The sequence below is a fragment of the Euprymna scolopes genome, chromosome 23 (assembly GCF_053919585.1).
Source record: "Euprymna scolopes isolate OS-2025 chromosome 23, ASM5391958v1, whole genome shotgun sequence".
Classification (NCBI taxonomy): domain Eukaryota; kingdom Metazoa; phylum Mollusca; class Cephalopoda; order Sepiida; family Sepiolidae; genus Euprymna; species Euprymna scolopes.
Genome location: NC_136504.1, coordinates 49,177,588 through 49,201,267, shown reverse-complemented (window position 1 = coordinate 49,201,267; position 23,680 = coordinate 49,177,588). Strand labels below are relative to the sequence as shown.

The 23,680-nt window shown below is 34.9% G+C and overlaps 1 protein-coding gene and 1 pseudogene across 2 annotated transcripts in view; both read right to left on the bottom strand.

Moving 5' to 3' along the window:
- The window catches only part of LOC145245885 (methionyl-tRNA formyltransferase, mitochondrial-like), a 66,978-nt gene that overhangs the window by 39,952 nt on the left and 3,346 nt on the right, over window positions 1–23,680 (bottom strand). Inside the window, exon 2 of one of the 2 annotated variants that reach the window (XM_080107608.1) lies at window positions 963–1,070. The exons of the other annotated variant lie outside the window; for it this stretch is intronic. The gene's annotated coding sequence lies outside the window, so the exon portion shown is untranslated. The remainder of the gene's footprint in view (window positions 1–962; window positions 1,071–23,680) is intronic. 2 annotated transcript variants of the gene reach the window in all.
- LOC145246212 (5S ribosomal RNA) lies at window positions 14,988–15,104 on the bottom strand (annotated as a pseudogene).

The following is a 23,680-nucleotide window of genomic DNA, read 5'->3' as shown; positions in this document are numbered from 1 at the left end:
CCTTACAAGAAATAGCACCAACCAAACTACCTCCCTGCTCGGGCTATTGGCTACTATCTCCATGTGCTCAGACATAAATACGGACACTATCCTAGTATGTAAGAACTTTCTCCACTCACACGCATATGTACATAATACGTAGGCTTTCTACTACAGAAATTCTCGATGAACACTTTAAAAATATATACACACACACATTTAGTACATAAATTTTTCCTCTCTACATATGCAATACTTACAGAAAGGGACGAATGCCCACTTGAAGGTCTCTCTGTACAGGGGTTTGTAGCAACCGACACTCGCTACAAACAGGCAGAAGCTACTTCTCTCAACGAGATTTGAAATCCATTTTCTCTCTGGCTTATCCAATCAAAAGCCAGCTCTCAATCACGTGACAGAGTATATAAAAGACAAAATCTGAAATCATTAAACCTCTTTCAACCTGACCCTACCTGGGAGCAGACTTCGCTTGGGGCTTAGGCCCCAGGCTGAACGTGAATACTACAAGCTAGCTATGGCTCACTTCAAACTCACATTTATTTCCACGTGCTGTACCCTAACGAATATTCTTTGTCATGCTAAAGAACATACAACTCACACTCACGCACGGCAACACGTTTTTTTTTTTTTTTTTTTTTTTTACATGGGTGTCACCACTTATCAAGGCCCTAAGGCCACTCATGGATAAGGGTTATTGCGTGTACAGTAATCAATGAGGTAGTATTGTAGTAATCATTAGTATTGGGGGTTTTGATAGAGTGTCTTACTTAAGGGGGCGGTTTGTCAGGAGCTTGTTTATGTTGGACTTGAAGACGTCCAAGTTGTAGACAGGTTGGAGACTCCTCGAGTGGTCTCTGGGCCTTGATAAGTGGTGACTCCTTTGTAAAAAAAAAAACCCTGACTAAATATTCAAAATCACATAGTATTTGGAGCCTAAACAAGATCTCCTTGGCATGACTTACCCACACTGACTTTTACAAGGAATAGTGTATGTTCTCCAAGTGATGTTACCATAAGAACAGCACAAAATTGGATACTCCACCAGACCAGATGAATTCTTCTCCTGGAATCTAGTAAAACCAAGAGATTACAAGAAAGGTATACTATAACATACTTAAATGGTTAATTGGGGAGAGGAAAATTATGTTCTCGACTTACTAACTCAGTGTTTGAGCGGTAAGGAAGTACTTTATGTCATATAGAAACCAAATGTTAGCACCTAGAACAGATTAAAAAAGAAAGAAAGGGCAAAGTCTTTAGTGTGTTAGCACCTAGAATACGGGGACCCTTGATTTCTTAGGACTTTGACCGAAGTGAAATGAAACAAAAATACATATGTGCAGGGTGTCCAAAAAGTCACTCCAAAATAAAGAATCTATTTAAGTTCAAAACCCTTCAGTGACTTTTTGGACACTGTTCAACCGCATACATCATTCTACTTACATTTGAATTCCATTTCATAGTCAGTTTTGCATACAACAAATGTTTTATTGGTTTATATTTTATTCAACTTGTTACTTTGCTTTCATTAGTACATGTTTGTATTGTGAACAAGATATATTTATTAGGGATGGGACGATTCCAGTAATTTTACCAATTCTGTATTAAATTCCCGATTCCGATTCTTTCTATGTCTCTACATATTTAATTATAAAGTTGTTATTTTTCACAATCACCGTAAAAAACACACGTTAAATGTACAGATATTTTCTTAAACGTAAGGATACACTTGTGAGGGATGATCTATCAATTTTAGTTTTACTAATAGGTTAAAATCAACAGATATTCACTATTTTAGTATTACTATCAGCGGTAGAATAGTTTTCTTTAAAGAAAATCAAATAAAAAACCCCAAAAAATCGTTGTTGGCATTGGAAAATTGGCACAAATTTTTTCAATTCCGATATCCCCAAAATTTCCGATTATTTGGATTCCCGATTCCGATTAATCGATCCAACACTAATAAATGTATAAAATAAATAATAAAATCAAAAAAGTTGTAGTGTTTACCAGATATACGCAATGGTAAACTTCAATCTAATATAAATACCTGTATTTATATATAAATAATTTTATCCCAACCGAATAAAAAAGCTCAATACACAATAGAGAGTAGAGCTTATTATATGTGTTTATTATTATGCACGTTTTTTTTAATTTCCCACATTTTTTCACTCGTTTTTTTAAAGAACATGTACATCTTTGCTATTTATGATTATAATAAATTGCGGTTTCATTTAATGCCATGACCAGCAAATTCTAGCATTGCTACAAATATAATTTGCTGATTTCTTTATGTCCTCTGATGAGAAGAATAACAAGAATAGCATTTTTTGAAACTCCGTGGATTAAGGACTTTGTAAATTGTTTTTTGGAGTATTCAGTCGAACAATAAATTTTGATTGTAAATTTCAACTTAGTTTTAATTTTCTTTCTCTATATATATATATATATATATATATATATATATATATATAGAGAGAGAGAGAGAGAGAGAGAGAGATGATTGATAATTTATAATTAAAATTAAAAATAGGTTTCATAAGGAGAAACAAAACAAAATCAATAAATTGTACGATCGTTTCAGATACAATGTTTTTATTGAGATAGACACTAAGTCCTGGACAATAATTTTAACATAGTTTTTGGAAACAAAGTCTCCTTATCAGCAAAAATATTGGGTGTTTTTTTTTTTTAAAGACACCCAAAATAAACCTAGCAGTTATATATATATATATATATATATATATATATATATATTACCGATGGTAATCGTGACACCCTGCACTGATGATTCCAGAAAGAATGAAACACTAGTGTCTGTAGGTATTTAATAATCATTATAGTAAATAATTTTATATATATTTATATATATATGAGCAAACAGTTAATAAAATATGTTTAAAAAAACACTTTGAAATGAGTTAAAAACATATTTAATCTGAAAAGGAAACACTAGATAAATGGATAGTCCTTAATCCGCGGAGTTTCGAAGAAATACTTTCCTTCTCATCAGAGGGTAGGAATTAGCAAAATGCGGGATATATATATAAAAGGAACTTTGTGTGTGTGTGTGTGTGTGTGTGTGTGTGTGTGTGAGAGAGTTCATTCCTTATGGACTCAGAAATGGCTGGGCCGATTTTTTTTTTAATTTAACAAGAAGGTACTTCATATGTCTGGTAGTGTTTTTACATAGATTTTGTATTGGAATACACCTGATAAGTATCAAAACTCGATAATCGAATCCAATTAAAGAAGGAAGTCAGATTTTGATCAAAGTGTATTTGAGAAGTTTTATCACTGCACTAACAGAAAGGCCCCAACCTATAAAATCAACTGTAGATTTTTTTATAAGTGTGTTCGAAATGAATGTTTCTTTTTAGAGCACAATTGAACCATGATACTTGACTTTTGTACGCTTAAACTCTAATTCAAGTGATTATGTAAAAATAATTTCAGAAAATCAACAGTTGGTTCCTTTGATAAGATAGGGTGTATTTGAAATGAATGTTTCTGTTTAGAGCACAATTGAACCATGATACTTGACTTTTGTATTTTAAATTTTAATTCAAGCCACTATTTACAGATGATTTTATAAAATCAACAATATATTCACTACAGTGCAATGTAGACTACAATGTATTGTGGACTAAGTCAGTGCAGGGAGGCAGGTGAAGCTTCCTTCACGTACACTGCTGGGGGGGGGGCTCATAACTAGAGTAGGTAATCAATGGATTTGATTAAAAAATGAGTGCTTTCATTGATTTCCATAATAATAAAAGTAAGTGCTCTTTCTTGAAACTGAAGCTCATAAAGAACTACCTCTGATCAGCAATGAGCCAGACAAGGCTTACATACTTGGCAGTTCACTCTATAGAGAGCAAACTTGCCAATGGACTGAATTTTGATAGTGTTATTAATAACCTTGCCAAAAAAAAAGAAAAAAAAAAAAAAAAAAGATGTGAAAAGTTTATTCATAAATTTTCAACCTACTTGATGCTTTGCAGCAGTTCTCTTACAAAAAATATTTTTTTCGTAATATTTGCAAATTAAAAATGGATTTATTTAAATATTTTTTTAAAACATTTTTTTTATTAAAGAAGTTGAAAGTGTATTATATTTGTTTGTGTAGCCAGTTAATTTAACAATTTTTTTATAATTTGAATTACACGATTTTGTTTAGAAAGATCTTTGGTTTCCTTTGTTTGTGTATCCAGTTTGCATGGCCAGTAAAAAAAATATGGGAAGGTGCAACATTTGTTAATCCTTATTCTCCCTGCTAGTGTGTGTGTATATATATATATATATATATATATATATATATATATATATATATATATATGTGTATATGTGTATATAGATATATATATATAATATAAAGCTCTGTGTGTGTGTGTGTGGTCACGAATAGGCTCCTATATGATTGACTATTTTAAAAAACTGATTACATATAATGATAGAAGATGTATCGAGACACAGGAATGGGTATGTTTGATCTGGCAGAACAGTGGTTCATTAAAATTGTGGGGTCTGCATTCGCGCCTGGTTCACAAAGTATGGAAAAAAATAATGAAAAAAAAAAACGTTTACAAGTGTTTTTGATATAGATGTACATAATACTTTGATAAGTCTGTTTTAACTTAAATAGGGATGGTATAATAAAATTGTGGGGTCTGCATTCGCTCCTGGCCTCCATAGAATGAAAATAGGCACAAACTTTAATAAAGACTTTTCATAGCTATCTTATACTTTAATAATTAGGTTTCAGTTTGAAGAAATATGGTATAATAAAATTATGGGGTGTTCGTTCGCACCTGACCTCCATAGAATGGAAATATGTCACAAAGTTTAACAAGGTTTTTTAATATAGATCCACAGAATATTGTGATAAGTGTTTCAGTGTGAACAGGTATGGTATAATAAATTATGGGGTTTATCTATTTTATTTTTACTTTCATCATATTTTGCTTTGGTTTGGATACCCCCAAAATTCGAAGTTATCTCATTACAAACCTTCCTTTTCATAACCTATCATACTTTCATAAATCAGAGTCCATTTTCTGTACACTGTTTTTGAACCCAGTCAACGACGGGTACTTTTGCTAGTATATATATATTTGCCTATCGCCCAGCTTTCATACTCCCTTTTTGCCTATTAGCCAAGCACAGAGGCATGATCACAGGGACCTGACAAAAACACCTTGGGTACTGGCTTGAGAGTTTTTCTGGTTGCTGTATTCCGACCGACAGTACAGGAGCCCTAAATCTTTGGTAACACTAAGAACGGCTACACCATCATCAGTTGTATAATATCAGAATGGTAGTCGTGCCATGTCATGCATGGAAAGTGACCCTGCACCAATCTCCAATGGACTTTCCAAGAGGCCACAATCCTATGGATGAAGAGTCGGTTGATGGTCTACTTGCGTTGCGTGTTTGGTGTTATACACAACCACTTTGTCCAGCACCTCTCACCCTAAAGTGACACTTTTAAATAAAATAAAATTACAGTTCAATCAAAAAATACAATCAAACCAGGCATCAACTCAAACAAAACCAATTTGCCTCCTTCCTTGAGGCTTGCATTCATGAATATCCGCAGACTTAGAACTAATTTAGATGATGCTGAATCATTTCTCCTAATAAACTCCCCGGATATCTTGGCACTAAGTGGAACTAGCCTTCACACCTCTAACCACTTTAATAAACCTAGTTATCTCCCACTTTGCCGTAAGGAGTCAGACAGACATATGCATAAACTTGGAGTCTTTATTCGAAACACCCTCCCCTTGACTAGAAAACCTAAACTAGAGTCAGACAATCAGGTTTTCATGTGACTAGACCTGCAACAAAACGTTAGCTACTTATATTTTTTCTACCATTCTCCCTTGACTCATGACTGTACCCTAATCAACCAAGTCTCTGATAGCATAAATGTAGCACTCTCCCTTGATACTAGCATGCAATTGCCTTGGTTTCTATACTTACACAGATGCAGCTAGTAGCATAACACATAACTTCTTTCTATCTCATTTCCTATCACAGACAGATTTCCGACCGGTCTTCCAGATCGACAGGACCAACACTCCTCATTTCTATTTCTGACCACAGTTCCCAATGATTGTACAACAAATGCCCACAGCCCACTCGGGAATGCCGATCACATTGTGATAATGGTAGAAATTGCCCTAAACTCTCAACCTGAAGCTGAAAAGCCATTACTTAAAATGACAAGGTACTATAAGAAGGCTGACTGGGAAGCCACCAGGAATCACATCAGAGATGATCCATGGAGTAGTATCTTTTCTCTTCCTTATCCTTATTTTATACAGATTAGCTACACATCAGAAATTCTTCTAAAATTAAACATGGCTGTCAATGAAAAAAAAAAAGAAAAGAAATCACTGAAGCAAAATAGCAAATAATACAAATTAAGAAAATTAGTCTTAATTAATATTACATTTTTTATTCATGCATAGTATTTCTTTTTAATAAAAGCCAGCCTTTTTTATATTTACCTAATTACCTACTTTACATTTCTCCAGCTTACATGAGTACTAGCTCAGTCTAATGAAACTAATTGTTGATTGTGGTATGTTACTGGTCTTGTGCAGTTTTAAGAGGTCCACCCTCTCTGGTTTTGTCTTTTCTGTTTGAGAACAGATTAGTTTATTGCTAATCATCTGAGGTGCCCCTACCGGGGAGTGCTGTAGTTTTTTTTTGTTTTTTTTGCAGGTTTAGAACGCCCTTCCTCTAAGGCACTAGCTTTTCAAATTCTACTTTCCAATCCTTGTGTCACATCTTTCCGTGGGAGGGAAATAAATAAACCAGAGTGACATTGGCATATATTTATGGACACTCAACGTTATATCTTAAGTCTTTTAAACTTATTTTTCACACTTTTTTTTCTCTCTTTGTTCCTTCTTCTGTTAGCTTCTAATATTCAGTTTTTTTGTTTTTGTTTTTTTGCTTTTTTTTAACGCACTTACCGACACCTGTTTTAAGATCATTTATCCAAATTTGTGTTTTATATTCTAGGCCTCACTAACCTCACTGCTGGTTTTACATTATTAAAATTGGGCTAGCGTTGAGGAGAGATGGAGAACCTTGTTAAGGAAGAAATGGTGCTCTGAGTACCACCTACCAAGATGTTGCATCAGTACTGTCTTGGGATCTATCTGACCGATATAGTTTGATAATTGCACCATATATATGCGCGAGTTGTAATGTTTTTGTCATTATTTTTTTAGTGATAGTTGTAATATGCGTGTGAATTAGCTCACCTAGTACTTCATCTTGGGATCCATCTGTCTCTGATAGAGGTAGGGGATTGCATCTAGATTATATATACGAGTCGTAAAAATTTCCAGGTTGGTATCTGGGGCTGCATTAATTCACTGGGAGAGATGCACCCCCAGTCTTCATACATCTAGGAGAAGGAAACTGATATAAAAACCCACTATCTACTGTATACTCTGTCCTGTAGCAAAGGTTAGCAGTAATATATATTATTTTAATTGGAATTCATTATTGAGATGAGTATTATTTATATTAATTTATTTATTGCGGACTATTATTCTCATCTTTATTAGTTGTTGTTTCACGACGTTTCGGCCAACTATTCCTCTGGCCTTTGTCAGGTGGTAACCATGACGGGTAGGAACTTTGAATCTCCTAACTGCATTCTCAGCAATCACTGCCATCCGTAGTTGTTGTCGTCTCACCTTGTTTTGGGCCAAGTAAACCTCTGGCCGGCTTTGGGTAGGATTGAAACTGCTATCTTCAGACAATTCTCATCTGGAACAGTAATACTAAAAAATGTGGATGTTTCTACACAAAGCTTTCACCACTATAAACAAATCATTTGTGTGATTTCGGAGCAACTTGGTTGTGGTGGAAGCTCGTATGTCGAAATCAACGGGAGAGTCCATCATATATGTTTTAATAAATATTAATAACTTTTTGTACCTACAGATACTAGTGCATCATACTCACGCAATCATTAGTGCAGGAAGTGATAATTACTGTTAGTCACGGGACTCAAACAGTGTCATCAAAGCCAACCATAGCTTTGCAAGCTCGCGTTCTTTTCCCTGGTCACCAGAAATTTACATTTAAATCAGGGGTGTGTAACATTTTCTAATATTGGGCCACATTTGAACTTTGTAACAACCATATGGGCCAGTTACTGCAAGAAAATGAACTCTTATGTAGATTTATGAGAACCATAGTAATTAAATACATTCAGTAATATTGTGAATATGTAGCAGAGAAGAGATCTCTCTGAGAGATCGAGCGAGAGTTAAGCTAAAATTTACATATAAATGAACATACAAAGAGCAAAGAGCATAAACCCGGTTGATGTCTAAAAGGCAAACACATGCTATCTGAGTATCCACTGCGACGAAGGACCTTGCTAAAGTGGTGACCTCTTCTTCAACAAACACATTATCCGTGTACAAAAAAAAAACACAATTCGACCTAACATCGGTTTAAACATCCTACTGGAAGTACAAAAGAGCAACTGGCTCAAAAAAAAAAAAAATTTTTTTTTTCTTCGGACGAACAGATTATTCATTATTGTAAGTCTTAACTTAAACTATGTTGAATATTTTGCTTTAGTTTTGATAACATTTTTTTTCGTTCAATTAAAAAATTATTACAAAGTAGTACTACAGACGAACAAAAGAATTTTTGTCCTCTTGTGCTAAGGTGTTGAAACTTTATTACTTTATTCAAAGAAAGTTTTAAAGAACGTCTGAAAAGTTCCTTATATTTTTATACGTTCACACACACACACACTAAAAATGATGCTTTTTCCTTTTAGTATTATTTATTAATTGTGACATTTTATATTTTGAAAAAAAAAAACAACATTTTTTTGTGTGTGCAAATTTCTCTTGGACAGCTAGTTCATAAAATTTTCTTTTGTTCATTTGGTCCGTTCATTTTTTTTTTTTTTTTTTTTTGCAGTGAAAAAAAAACGAGTTTTATTTCTCTACTGCCATTCGCAGAAGATGCAAAATTATGCTTTGCACAAATGGACGCCTTTTTTGAAATTCACGATGTCCCCCCTCATAATCAGCTACGCATTTTGTGTTGTGGCATGCCGGCACCATAGGCTAAAACAGTTTGGGATATAACTAACCCACCTCCAGAAATGACATACAAAGACTTAAAAACAGAGGTGCTAAAATGAAACACTGCTTCAGAGGAGAGAAAATTCTGAACATTAATGCAAAATGAACACCTGGGTGACAGGCTTCCAACTGAGTTTTTAAGGTACTTAAAAGAACTCTCAGGCTCCTCAGCCAGAGACTCAGCAATTATTAAAAAAAATTTTTTTTTCGTCTGCCTCCTGAAGGCAATATTGGCCCCGAGCTTGGAAATAGAAACTGCTGAACAACTACTAGAAGCCATGGCAGAGAAAATATTGGAATCCTCACCAAAACCCAATCAACAACCCTTGTCAAGTCATATGGTAGCAGCTGTTGGGGCTAAGGAGCAACCAAATTACAACAAAGTGCTAGAGAAAATCGACGTTTTATCAAATAAGCTGGATGTGTTGTGGCATGACAGGAGAGTCCCTCGCCTAAAAAAAAAAAAAAAAAAAAAAAAAAAAAAAAAAAAAAAAAAAATCAAAATTTTTCTCAACCCGGAAACAACCAAAACATTGGATTTTGCTGGTATCACTTCAAATACGGTGAGAAGGCACATCAGTGCCGACCACCCTGATCATTCAACCAGGGAAACGAAGCACGGAGGACCTAAGCACGTCATGTGCCTCCGGTGAGAGTTTCTGAAATCATGCGATGTTTGTAAAAAATTATGTGTCGAACAAGTTGTTCATGGTAGACACAGGGTCTTCATGCTCAATCTGGCCATTACGCCTGGTTTCAAAGAAACCAGAGAAATCGGACATTTCATTACTTGCTGTGAATTTATCAGTAATTGACACATATATACAAGGTTCACCGACATGTCCGAGCTCCACTCGAACGTTTCCCTTTTCCCGAAATGCGTTATCGACACATTCAGATAGATATCCTTGGACCGTGGCCATTTAGTTTGGGCTATTCTACATGTGTAAACCGTTTCTCCTGCTGACCTGAAGTCACACCAATAATCGATATCTCCGCCGAAACCATTGCAAAATCTTTCGTTTCCTCCTGGATTGCTCATTTCGGTGTATCTGAACAAATAACTGATCGCGGTCGGCAGTTTGAAGCTTCTCTCTTTCAGGAGTTATTGTAAATATTAGGTGCCAAACATATTCACACAACCAGTTATCATCTGGTTTCAAACAGAATGGTGGAGCGGTTTCATAGGCAACTCAAGGCAGCTTTGCGTGCTTCTCCAGAGACACGGTTTTGATCAGAAATGCTACATTGTTCTACTCTGCTGTCATACAACCATAAATCAGATTTAGGTTACTCACTTGCAGAACTGCTGCATGGCACTAACCTGGCTTTACTTTGTACAATGTTCACACCTGAAAATTCATCCAACACAGACATCTCGTCATACGTCTCATGGCTCCGGACATATTTTTCCAGACTACCTCCCCTGTGTCCTCGTCCACAAATGATTTCAGCACATATCCCGAGAGATATGAATAAATGGACATATGTATTCATTCGAAATGACGCGGTCTGTAGACTTTTGAGCCCTCCCTATCTGGGGTCATTCAAAGTTTTGGTAAATAAAAAACATATTTCAAACTGCGAGATCGAGCGAGAGTTAAGCTAAAACTTACATATAAATCGTCTCACACAAAGAGCAAAGATTATAAACCCGGTTGACGTCAAAAAGGTAAACAACACATGCTATCTGAGTATCCACCGTGATGAACGGATCTTGTTTAAAATATATTTAGAAATAAAAACTTGATATTTTGTGTGGTCAATTCAAAAACGATAAAACTAGTTTTACGATCTCAAAAAAAAAAATCAGAATTAAAGTACATTATACATATAAAAAAAATACTAAGGGACACATTAACTGGTCTAGCGGGCTGGGTTGTAGCCCATGGACCACCTGTTTGTTGCACAAGCCTGATTTAAGTGGAAGTAAATACTTATGAAACCATGTACGTGGGCTTAATGTTTTTGTTGTTATTTTTTTTAGTGATAACTGCATTACTCATATGAATTAGTTCCCGGGGGTAATTCATACCAGTAAAACAATTATCTCCAAACAAAACAACAAAAATATTATAACATAAATTGGTAAGCAATAAATTATCATGTTATTTCAGACAAGCTTTTCGTAGCGTAATGGTTAATGCATCCGACTTATATATCTGAGTTATATTTTCTTTTATGGTTAGGCTTTCTTTGCATTTTCAAAAATAATTTTTTTTTTTTTTACTTGGAAGTCACTACTTATCAAGGCCTGAAGGTCACTCAAGGATAAGAGTTAATGGATGTAAGGTAGTAGCATAATAACCGTTAATGGCGTAAATCGTGTAGAATTTGATTATTTATAGGACGGCTTAACATAAACTTGTTTACATTGGATTTGAAGGCCACCGTATTGTAATCAACTGAGAAGTAGGTCAGCAGAACAGTGTCCTACAGGCGGATAGGTCTGGGAAAGAAGCTTTGTTCATAGAAATCTACATTTAGATTTAGGCACAGATAGAGCGTGGGGGGAAACCGTAAATAGTTGTTGTAGCTAGTAAAGTGATTTTTGTGAAAATTTGGCAAGGGGGAACCATATCTAAAAAATTTTTTAATTTATATCATTCTTTTCTTGGCCTTCGGGCTGGGATCAAAGTGTAGTATCTATTCTGCAGATGCTGCACTTAAGGTAATTTGTCCCGGTCAATGGAGGAGAACCCCTCTATACTGGGACAATTATTATTTTTGGTCCCAACCAGAGTGCCCCTTTTGCCTTTTTTTCGGGGAACTGGTTTCACCCCACATTAAAAACGACCTTGTGTCACATTTTGCTTTGGTGGGAAAGCAAATAAATATATACTTTTTTTTTTTTTCAAATATAGGATTATTACCTTTGCCTTTTTAAAAAATTTATGGTAAATAAATACCTTCAAAAGTTTCAAACGATTATTATACATTTATGCAAGGTGTGGACAGTTGTCTAAAGAAATGTCGGTCATGCAGTTGTTTGGGACACAAATGTAACTTTCCTAGAACCATAAGAAGTAGTTTTCTTCTTTCATATCAAAAAAAAGAAAAAAAAAAAAATGACTTCAATACCAAATTTCTGTTACCTTGTTACTGTATTAGTGATACGAATTATCTCCCTTGAGCTAATTCATACGTGTAATACAGTTTAAAAAAATAATAGCAATGGCATTATGACATAAATTGATAAGTAATAAAATAACATGTAATTTCAGCAAGGCTCTTCATAACATAACGGTTAACATATACATATATCCAAGAATAGGCTTAGTGCTTGTGGATTTGAATCCTGTCATAGTCAGCAGGGTTTTACGTTGCGAGCGAAACAGTTGCATTTGCGAGTGATTTTCCCAAGTGGCAACTAGAAATAATAAAACACTTATCTTTTGATGATTGTGTTTTTTTTTCATTGAATCTTCCAAAGCTCATTACTGAATGAAAAATGTCTTTTCAACCTTTATTTTTATTTAATAAAACGAGCAAAATCACATTATTTAAACAATAAAAGTTTATTAGAACAATATACACCTTTTTTTTAACGAGGGCTGTTTCAAAAAAAAACATTTGAAGAAATTTGAATGTTTATACCTTCAAGTCTCAACATATAATTCAGTGCATATTTAGAATTACAATCATTTTTTTTTTAAATACAAAATACTTTATGAAGTATGTACTCGTCATGGAATGAAGATGCCTGGTTTCAAAAACCATGGATTTGGCTCGTAAGCAGATGTATTTAGTTGTCAAAGGTCAACTAAAGGGACATTTTTCTGTCAGCCACACAGAGGAGCCATAGTGATTGTGGCGAACATGTGTGGAAGTGCTGAATAATGGAGTGTCAATGTTTTAGTCTGGCCTATCTACAGCGAAAATGAGTTTGTCCAAGGGCCATAAAAAGTCAACATCAGAGTCGTTCAGTAAATAATTGTCATTCGTTCGTTCTTCTTTTGCTTTTTTATTTCTTTTCTACTTCGTTTACTTTGTTTAGTCTGTTTCCGTTGATTTCTTCTTCTTTCTTTTCTTGTACTTTTTCTTTTTTTTCTTCTTCTTTTGTCTTCTTTTTTCTTCTTTCTTTCATCTTTTTCATTCTTCTTTTTATTTTTCTTGTTCTTCCACTTTTTCTTTTTTCTTCTTCTTTTGTCTTTTTTCTTCTTTCATTCTTCTTTTTATTTTTCTTGTTCTTTCCCTTTTCTTCTTCTTTTGTCTTCTTTTTTCTTCTTTCTTTCGTCTTTTTCATTCTTCTTTTTATTTTTTCTTCTTCTTTTGTCTTTTTCTTCTTTCTTTCATCTTTTTCATTCTTCTTTTTATTTTTCTTGTTCTTTCCCTTTTTCTTCTTCTTTTGTCTTCTTCTTTTGTCTTTTTCTTCTTTCTTTCGTCTTTTTCATTCTTCTTTTTATTTTTCTTGTTCTTCCCCTTTTTCTTTTTTCTTCTTCATTTTCTTTTAAATTCTTCTTCTTCTTCTTCTACTGCTCTGATACCGTATTGTTTCGATAGAGTTGTCCAAGATCATGTTGTGTCATTTACACAGAGTTGTTCGGGATTGTGTCATTTTGATGGAGTTGTTCGGGACCATGTTGGGTTATTTTGTCGGAGTTGATAGAGATCACATCAACAGAGTTGTTCCGGATCGTGGCGAAAGCGTCAACGAAATTGTTTGATACCATGCTGATGGAAGTGTTTGGTACTGTGTTGGGTCGTATCGATGGTATTTTCCATGTTAAGTCATGCAGATGGAAGCGTTCGGTTTACGTTTATTATCCAGTTGACTTAACAGTTGTTGCAGTCGTACTACTGCGTGTGATAATTTTTTTTGTCTTTCTTCCCACGTGAAGCCACAGTGATAGCGAAACATGTGTCTGTGGATAACTATTTTATCCTAAAGTAAACACACACACACAGACACGCATATATATATTAGTATTGGGACGATTAATCGGAATCATAACTGGAAAAATTGAAACCTTTTGGGATATCAGAATCGGTATCAGAAAAATTTGTGCCAATTTTCCAATGCCAAAAACGATTTTTTTGTCTTTATTTTGTCTTTGTTTAAGGCTCAATTTTCAATTACTGGTACTAATGATAAAATATTAATTATGTATTTTGAACTACTAATAAAACTAAAATGCATAGTTCACTCCCTATCCACAAGCATTTCCGAAAAATATATGCACATATTACATGGATATTTATCGTAATCCGCCTCCCCTTCAAAAAAAATTTTTTTTTGATTTTTAGCTAATATATTTAAATAGTCGGAATCGGAATCAGTAATTGTATTGGAATCAAAAATTTTAGACAGAATTGGTAATTGTATTGGAATCGGGGAAAAATATTGGAATAATCCCATCACTAATATATATTATATATATATATTTCCATGAACAGAGTGTCTTTCCAAGAACCTCACATCTGCTGAACACATTGTCACAGGATTTCTTCCCTGAGGGTTATACCATTCATCATACACTGTCATAAAATTTTATTGCACTATCTTCAATCCTCTCATAATGTTCATTATCATCATCCAACTATCCATTTATCTCATTAACAATTAATTAGCTTTTAGCCTTGATAAATAGTGACTCATTAGTAGGAACAATGCGTTTATGTTACTATACATATAGATTTGAAAAAGTGTTCAAAAACAAATAAAAAAAAGGCTTCCTTCAGTCTTGACAGACTATGGATACCCACTGTAAGGGTGGCTGCGCGAGAAATTTGTGTGGCAAGAGTTGTGCAATCTCCAACCACGCCTCTCCTGAATCAACATTGTTGCATACCAGTGGCAAGTTGGGGTACAGGACGACTGGAAACAATGCCGAGATGAGCGGAGAGCACATACAGCGCCTAGAATTCCCAAATGGTCACCCATCTGGTATTAGCCAGGCTCAACGTTGCTTAACTTTGGTGATCTGACGAGAACCGGTGTGTCAACGTGATTATGCCGTACAAAAAACAAATATATAACAAATAAATGATATCAAACGCAAGATAAGTTACTCTTCTACCTATCTGCAAAAGTTTTTAGTGGTTTTACCCACAGTAAAAATCTCTAGATCACCTCGTCACAAGTGTGTTTTTTATGTTTGAGAAAATACATGCACATTCAACATGTGCTTTTACAGTATCCGGGACAAAATAATTTTATAGTAAAATATTTAAAGATTTATAAAGAATTGGAATCGGTAATTGTATCGCAATCAGTAATTTAGTACAGAATCGGTAACTGTATCAGAATCGGGAAAAATATTGGAATCGCCCCATCACTAGTCGTGACTATGTAGAAAAATAAATTTTGGAGCACAAAACATTGCCGTTTTAATGATACCACTCTCGTCTTTGTAGCTCTTCAACTTTTCGAGTTTAAAAAAATAGGAGACTACTTTTGGAACAACCCTCGTATATGTGCATAAGTAAATAATAAAATTAAAATCTGTTCTATTTAATTAATCGTGGGATTTTCATAGGTCTCACTAGTAGTGATTTAAAGCAACATTCCTTCCATTCATTATTAAAACCAAAACTTTATTTGTTTAGAACTGCCTGCCTTTAAAACACTTGTTCAGCTGGATTGCTTCCTGGTTGAATACAACATGGTAGCCTTCAAATCCAATGTAAAAATGTTCTTATTGAGCCGTCCCCATTAAATAATCAAAGCCTACCTAATTTTACACAATTAACTACACTACCACCTTGCATTCATTAATCCTTATCCTCAAGTGGCTTTCGGGCCTTGATAAGTAGTGAGTCTCAAGTAAAAAAAATAAAAATATATCAAATATCTCTTACAAAGTGGCAAGCCCAGAATTTAGGTCACTTTTTTCAATATGAAAGAAAACAATGTTTTATCTGTCCTTTCTACGATAATTACATTTGTGTTCAAACAACTGCATAACCGACATTTCCTTAGACAACCGTCAATGCCCTGAATAATTGCATAATAATTGCTTGAAGCATTTTAAAAGTATAGGGTGGAAAAAATAAAATTTTCGCCCTAGAAAAGACTACATGATTCCATTTCCATTTGATGAAAACCAGTTTTTTCTTTCTTTATAAGCAGACCATTTACTAGTTGGCAAGTTGTGTACAAATCCTAAGTGGGATAGGAAGCTTTAATCATGTGTGAAAGTGACACAATGTTCAACGAGCAAGATTGGAGATGTGCCGCTGTACAATTCATGCTCTCTACCAATCCAAGTTATGACAACAGGACCATTGCCAACACCTTCAAAATGAATCACTGGATTGCCATGAATAGCAGGAACGTGCCCAGAGTGATGAAAACAAAGTTTCTGGCTATGGTTATGATGGTGTGGTTTCAAGTGAGGGCCACATCATGCCACCTCACATCTTTGAAGTTAGCTTGAAAGTCAACACTTGTATTTGGAGGTGTTGAAGAGTGTGGTGATCCCTTGGTTCAATCAGGTGTCTGTTGGCAGATCCTGGGTTTGGCAGTAGGACTTGGCACTGGTCCACAAGTCCAAAGAGACCCTAGTTTGACTTCAGGAGTGCTACAACTTTGTACCCTTCTCTCACTGCCCCTTCCCTCCTCCTCTGACCTGAACCCGCTGGACTAGTTCATTTGGTCATATGTCGAGAACATCACTAAGATGACCTCCCACATCAAAGACAGCCTGATCGCCGAGCTTCCGCCAGCGCTTGTGGAAAAAGCATGCAGTGATTGAGGCTGAAGGCGGCTACATAGAATAGATATCATCTCTACTACATAATCAAGTTACCTGAATTGATTTTTTAAATAAGCTTTAAAATAAAGCTGTAGTGTTGTTTTCTTTAGGGCAAAACTTTTATTGTTCTATCTTGTATCATTAATTTTTTAAAAAAATCCAATATTTGTAAAAAAAATAAATAAATAAAGCGAAATAAACTAAAAAAAACAAATTTTTTTAGATTATTTTTGTTTACAATGAAAAAAAAAGCCTAACCTAAATGAAAATATAACTCATATATAAATTGGATGCATTAACCGTTATGCTATGAAAAATTATTCAGACATGTGGAAAACATTTTGATCGGTTTTCATCCAGAAAAAAAGGGCTGCTAAGGGGTAAAAAATTGCAGAATTAGAACATAGGGGTCATCGGATTTTTATCTGTTTGTCAACTGTTTCACGAATGCGTATGCATGACTTGTTCACGTGACAGATTCTTTATGTTAAGAATAAGTTAGCTTTAAAACACTTTTGAAAGATTGTGTCAAGCTGGCCTAATGGTTATCGTATTTGACTCACTTATCTTTAGGGTCTGGCTTTGATCTCATCTAGAGTATTCTTTTTACTTAAAAACAGTGAACTATTTAGAAAAAAAAACATAATACTTGCATGCACATGTCTCAGTTTCTGTATGAATTAAAATATAATATTTATGCATATTTTATGGCCAGAAAAGTCGGGCGGCTTGCTTGTTTTGTAATAAATACATAATTGGCCTGTGTGGGGATATTATTCTTTTACAGAAAGCTAACAAAAGAGGCTGAATAAATAACAACATATATATATATATATATATATATATATATATATATATATATATATATATATATATATATATATATGCAATTCGATATTTATGAGTAAATACATTGTTTTCTTTTCATTTTAATATTTCTTCTGCTTAGATTTTGAACTAGGATATCTTGTTCTCCTTTTTGTTTTTTTTAATGAAATACAATAATGGCTGATAAACTGCTCGTCTGAAAACATCATGTGCCTTATGAAATACTCTAGTTTAAAAAAAAAAATGTGTAACAAATAAAAATTAAAAATTTTTCACATCTGGGCAGGAGCTGCTAGAAGCAGCTTATTCTGCCTTGATAGAGTTCAAAATAGACTTTGTAGCCTAGTGGGGGATGCCCTTTTCTCTTCCCTGAAACTTCTTTCTCATAGAAGAGCCGTCGCGAGCCTGTCTGCTTTATCGTTATTTTCATGGCAAGTGCTCGTCTGAGCTCCAATATATGCCCCCCTCGGCCTGACTTTCACAAAAAACACTCGTCTAGCTGAAACCACTCTCAATAATTTCCTCCACTCTTTATCTATGCCTAAACCTAAACATAGATTCCATAAACAAAGCCTCTTTCTTAGAACTGCACGCCTGTGGAACTTTGTTCCATTTTCCTGCTTTCCAACTGACTACAATATAGTTGGCTTCAAGTCAAATGTGAACAAATTCTTGATGAGCCATCCCCTTAAGTAATCCAATTTACCAAATTTCTACTATTAACGATGACTGACATGTTCACTTTGACTACTGTACACTCATTAAACCTTATCCTTGAGTGGTCTCTGGGCCTTGATAAGTAATGACTCCTTTGAAAAAAACAAAAAACATTTACCTGGAGACATTGTAAAATAAAATCTGATAATTTAATAAATACATTGCTTTTTTTTTTTTTTTTTTACATTTTTTTCTCTGCAGATTGTCTCTGTGATTGCAAGATTTAGCGAACCTCTGCCATTACTAACGCAGAGCATTATCATTGTCAAACATGGAAAAAGTCTATAAGGTATGTCTATGCAGCGTGATGATGTGAAGAAAGTGAACGATTGAGGAATGATACGAGAGTGACACAATGGATGTGGGTTTAAAAGTAGTAAAGATCATTGGAAAGACATTCAGAACATCCAGTCATATCATAAATCTAACGAAAGGAAATTGCGTTATAAAGTGCCTTCAATAAGTTTCCAGACTTTTTTCATATGGGCCCATTGATAGTACACAAATAAAACTCTAGTCCCTTTCAAAGTAATCTCCTCCGGCTGCAATTCACTTGTTGTACCATTCCAACAACTTCTGGAAGGCCCCATGGAAGTCCTCTTGTGTGAGCATGTCAATGATCTTCGTTATAGCCTCTCTCATCTCCTCAATTGGTTCATAACGACAGACTCTAAGGTTTTCCTTGAGCTTAGGGAATAACCAAAAGTCAAAGGGAGAAAGGTTTGAACTATAGGAAGAGTGAAGAACTGTCTTGATGCCCATGACAACGTCTTTCTTTCTGATTTTCTTTGAGTACCCTTGGGACAAACTTTGCGCAAATCTGCCATATGTTCAGTTCCTCACGAATAATTGCATATACAGTTCCCTCACTGACATCAAACTATGCAGTTATTGCCTCGATCACACGATCCTTATCCATAAAATTCTTTATTTGGCCAATCAACTCTGGTGTTCTAACTTCCTTACTCCTCCCACACCTCTCACAGATTCCCTGTCTTCCTTGAATCTTTTATGCCACTTCAAAACTGATGCTCAATTAATGAAAAACAGTCCAAAACATTCCATACGTTTCTGTTGCATTTTTCCTAAGTTTAAAATAGAATTTTATTGCATGTCGTTCTTCTAAAGTGTCCTTATGTCCAGATTGCATTTTTTAAATTCACCAGTTGTGACAATTAGGCTTTAGTAGGGTGTATTCCAATTCCTGCTGTAGCTGTTCATTTGAACCTGAAATCATAAAAATTGGCCAGTCACCTCATAAGATGTATAGTAATAACAAACTGAATTTTCAAGTGTTTATGACAAATTTAAATAAATGTACAAAGAAAGTCTGGAAACTTATTGAAGGCACCTTGTATCAATAAGTTTGCCAATGTTAATACTCCATTAATCTACCGCTAACCCGAAATTAGCATGACAAGAACCCCACCTCTCCACTTCCGACTAAGCATCTACAGGATTGTGCTATCCGATATATACTACATATTTCATCATGTGACCCTATTTCCTCTGGAGTATATGGTCTGCTTGGATTAGATCTGCTGCCTATGTGTCAGAATGTAACAGTTGCTTCTGTTACCTACAAATTATTTCATGGTTCTTGCCCCACTGCAATGCTTAAATATGGTGCTGTGCTGCAACTGAACAGACCAAACCTGCAATGATATACATTCACATTAGACCCTATGCACAATCACACTGGCGTTTGCTTAGAGATCTACCGGCATTCACCTTTCACATTGTGTTCTGCAGTACGGAACATGCTGCCTCAGAATTGTGTGAATGAACATGTACCACTGTCACACTTTCGGAGTTCTGTAATAGGTATCATGATGTTCCTAAGTTTTATGCATTTCCTAATTAGCTTAGTAGCCTCTGTCTATTGCTAACGGTTTTATGACCATCTATATATATAAAAGCGAAAATGTATGTATGTATGTACGCTTTTCGTCGATGTCCACAAAAGGCTTCTTTCAGAGAAGCGCTCGCTCGCTTCGCAACTTCTTAAAACTTTTTATATCATCTATAAATTGTAATATCTCACACTTAACCACGGAGCTTGCCTGTCTATTTAATTTTATTGACTTTCAAACGTTAATTATTCCACATTTCCCGCATCGGCACGCGTTACATTCGGTTTTCGGTATAAACAAAAAGCGAAACTCGACTCTAATCACTGGCCGAAAGCCAGTGGTCTCTAGAGAGCTAAGTAATGTTTGTTCAATGTCGACTTCATCATATCAGACGGTAGCTTTCATTTCGAGATGAGACACTCCCCCTAATAAACAGAGAGCTGGTTTTCCCTGAACTTAGTTAAAAACAAACAAACCGATTTATTTATTTATTTAAAAACTGTCCCGCACAAAATCGTAACTGCTGAATAGCTATCGCCGTCACGTCAATCAAAAACGCGCACCTGTTTTTTTTTCACACTTTACTATTTTCCAACTGCGTGTCGTCAAGGCTTCGTTTTTTTTCACGGGCACCTGTTTTTTTTTTTATTATGCGCGTCAAGGCTTCCGTTTTTTTTCACACACACATACAAACACCCGGGCAACGCCGGGTACCCCTCGCTAGTGGCTTAATAAAGAAAAAAAAACACTAATAATAAGTTAGTTATCACTAGCCAGTGTTTCGTCCGTGCAGATCAACCTTTATCATGCTGATTTTTTTAGAATGAAAATGGAATATTCTAAAATGCCCAATAAACAATTGTTTAAGATCAACAGAAAAGATTTAATGTTGCAACCTGGCTGAGTTAAAACAATTGATTTAAACATAAATATACAACATAACTATAACCAAAGGCAAGAATAAATTACTTTTCTACACAGATGGTTAAGTTTTTTTTTTTTTTTTTTTTTTTTTACACCACTTATCAAGACCCGGAAGCCACTCGGGGATAAGGGTTATTGCGTGTACAGTAATCAATGGGATAATATTGTAGTAATCATTAGTAATGGAGATTTGATAAAGTGTCTTACTTAAGGGGGCGGGTTATCAGGAATTTGTTTATGTTGGACTTGAAGACATCCAAGTTGTAGTCAGGTGAGAAACAGGCAAACGGAACAGAGTTCCACAGGCATGCACTTCTAAGAAAGAAGCTTTGTTCATGGAATCTACATTTGGATTTAGGCACAGATAAAGAATGAGGATAATTATTGACAGTGGTTTCAGCTAGATGGGTGTTTTTTGTAAAGATTGGCGAGGGGGGGGGGCAGATTGGAGCTCAGGCGAGCACTTTTCATAAAAATAACGATAAAACAAAGACAGGCTCGCAACAGCTCTTCTGTAGAAGAGAGGTTGCAGGGAAGAGAAAAGACCATCCCCCACTAAGCCACGAAGTCTATTTTGTACTCTGTCAAGGCAGGATCGGATTTTGTACTCTGTCAAGGCAGGGTCGGCTGATTATCTTAACATTTTTCTTACAAATAAATGTAGTTTAACCCCATTGAGTAAAAATATTGATTTATACATAAACATATATTTATGACTAGATTTAGTGCTATTAGTAGCGCTCTGTGACATCCTGAGTTTTAATTTTTTTCAGGCTTCACTGCAAACTTATTTTCTCTTCTAGGGGATGGGGTTTAGAAACTTGGTTTTAGTAGTGCTCTGGAGACCTTAATTTTAATTAGTGCTTGCAGTAGTACTCTAGAGGCCTACTGAGTTTAATTTTTTTCACTCATCACTAAAAGAAATGTTTTCTTGAGACAATAAAACACAATATAATCTGAAAATCACTTTTTCATTTTGAACATTTTTTTCTCTTATCCTTCAAGGGCCAACAGTTAGTCTATTAGTGGCCTGGTAAGGCCACATAGGAGACAATCAAGCAAAAAAAAAAAAAACTAAGCAAAATTCATCCCAAAGCAGCAAAACTGAAGCTGGCCTGCCAGGACACTATACATACAAATGTAGACAAATTTGGGCATATTTTATTGATTTGAAAATATAGGCTCTTTTTTACTAAGTGTCATAAAATTTTATCCGTAGTGTTATAATCTTTAAAAAGCCTGAAAATTTTCATGTAGTTTCGTCCTATATGATATGAGCATTTCAATATTCGATTTGGCAACCAGTATAGACGTATCCATATTTCCCCAAAATCTCTGGCCATGATGGAGGGGAGACTAAAACTTGCTGCTATGGTTTCACCTAATCTGAAATAACAGCAAGGGAAGACTTGATTCCAAATATTTCTCATGTTATATCTCCCCTCTTTTGGAAATAGGGTACGATTAGGAATATCTCCAGTATTAAATAATTCTTATACACTGTGTAAATTACTTCATGTAACAAAGAGGGGAAACATAACATATGAGAAATATTTGAAATAAAATTTTCCCTTGCTGTTATTTCAGATCATTTGAAATCATAGCAGCAATTTTTAGTCTCCCCTCCATAAAGGTCAGAAGTTTTGAGGAAATATCAGATATTTTGTAATTCATATGCAAAACTAGGAAAACAAATGTCTAGGCATCCTTATTAAGTGAAACTGGTTCAAGTTATCTGACTTGCTGAAAAGATGCTTACATTGTCGACATTTAGATTTCTTATATATTGGGCAGGCGCTGGATGATAGTCTATGACTCTATTCCTGCGCTGTCAGCTCGGAGGTCAAGTTTTGATCCTGGCTTGAAGCATTTGCTTGTCTAGCCATACTGAGGAGTTGTAAACAGTGAAACGGGATTATCTGTGGATGACTGTAGGTAAAGGTTTATCAAATGGAGCAAAAGGTGGCTTTGTAGTTGGGTTTGAGTCTCATGACTAGCAGGAATTATCACCTCATACACTGATGATGGCATAAACACGAGACACTAGGTATAAAAAATAATTATTGTTTAATTATAATTATCAAACTCCTAAGAGCAGGTAAATATTTTGTTTATTTCTGTTTTGTTTGTAAAACTTTCAGAGTGAATAAAAAATATATAATATATAAGTGTAGTATCTGTTCTTTACATGCTGCACTTCAATTTCTTGTTCTGTTAGTGCAGGAGAAATCCTTCACGACTGAGACAATTTCTATTTTTGTTTCTTTTCTCCCTGGTGTCTAACTGTGTCCCGTGAGGAAGCACTGTAAATAGGAATTTTGCCCCCTTAAGAATATTTAAGGATGTCATTTTTTTTGCGGAATCTATAATATAAATCTCACCTGTCTGTTTAAATGTATGTATGTATGTATGTCTGCCTAAAACTTTTGCCAGAGGCGACAGATTTTCAGGAGATTGGTATCGTTTTGAAGCTCGACCATTCAGACAACAAATATTGAAAAATTGGCTAAAAACATTAATT